Here is a 1,300-nt window from a genome sequence, read left to right as displayed (position 1 = left end):
ACTGCGCCACCAGGGAAGCCCAGTAATGTTAATCTTGACTCTATTTTTTTTAATAGATTTGATGGATTGGGAATAAAAAAATATCTTTTTCTAGATACTTTACTTAATTATACCTTCCCTACTTCCAAGGCTTGCTACTTCTCTTCAGTACTGATAGGTCTGATTAGTGTATCTGGAAATTCAGCAAGTTTTTTTTTTGGCCACACCACACAGGTTGTGGGATCTTAGTTCCCTGACCAGGGATTGAACCTGGGCCCTCGGCAGTGAGAGTGCAGAGTCCTAACCACTGGACCACCAGGGAATTCCCTCAGCAAGTTGTTATAATTATTTCGTTATATAAGATGTTATACAGCCACTGTGGAAAACAGTATGGAAGTTCCTTAAAAAACTAAAAATAGAATTACCATATGACCCAGCAATCCCACTATTGGGCATATACCCAGAGAAAACCATAATTCAAAAAGACACATGCACCCCAATATTCACAGCAGCACTATTTACAATAGCCAGGACATGGAAGCAACCTAAATGTACATCACCAGAGGAATGGATAAAGAAGATGTGGTATATATATACAATGGAATATTACTCAGCCATAAAAAGGAAAGAAATTGGGTCATTTGTAGAGACGTTGGATGGACCTAGAGAGTGTCATACAGAGAGTAAGTCAGAAAGAGAAAAACAAATATTGTATATTAATGCATATATGTGGAATCTAGAAAAATGGTATAGATGACCTTATTTGCCAAGCAGAAATAGAGACACAGAGGTAGAGAACAAATGTATGGATACCAAGGGGAAAGTTGTGGGGTGGGAGGAACTGGGAGATTGGGATTGACACATATACACTATTGATACTATGTATAAAATAGACAACTAATGGGAACATACTGTATAGCACAGGGAACTCTACTTAATGCACTGTAGTGTCCTAAATGAAGGGGATATATGTCCATGTATGGCTGATTCATTTTGCTGTGCAGTAGAAGCTAACACAATATTATAAAGCAACTATACTCCAATAAAAATTAATTTTTAAAAAAAGATTTTAACATAAGGGGAGGCAAAGTGAAAAGTTTATGCGAACTCTCAGGCTTCCCTGATGGTGCAGTGTTTAAGAATCCGCCTCCCAATGCAGGGGTCACGGGTTCGATCCCTGGTCCGGGAAGATCCCACATGCCATGGAGCAACTAAGCCCCTGCACCACAACTACTGAGCATGTGCTCTAGAGCTGCAAGCCACAACTACTGAGCCGACGTGCCACAACTACTGAAGCCCGTGCACCTAGAGCCTGTGCTCC

General features: G+C 40.5%; 1 non-coding gene across 1 annotated transcript; it reads right to left on the bottom strand.

Annotated features, from left to right (window-relative positions):
- Positions 1–228: 228 nt before the first annotated feature.
- Positions 229–301, bottom strand: TRNAE-CUC (transfer RNA glutamic acid (anticodon CUC)). Its single transcript has one exon. It is a non-coding gene; the product is annotated as a tRNA-Glu (tRNA).
- Between the last annotated feature and the right edge of the window lie 999 nt (positions 302–1,300).

Source organism: Neophocaena asiaeorientalis, unplaced genomic scaffold (genome assembly GCF_003031525.2).
Source record: "Neophocaena asiaeorientalis asiaeorientalis breed wild unplaced genomic scaffold, Neophocaena_asiaeorientalis_V1.1 scaffold515, whole genome shotgun sequence".
In the NCBI taxonomy this organism is placed as follows: Eukaryota; Metazoa; Chordata; class Mammalia; order Artiodactyla; family Phocoenidae; genus Neophocaena; species Neophocaena asiaeorientalis.
Note: the sequence above shows the minus strand (reverse complement) of the source record. Positions and strands in the feature narration are given on the sequence as shown.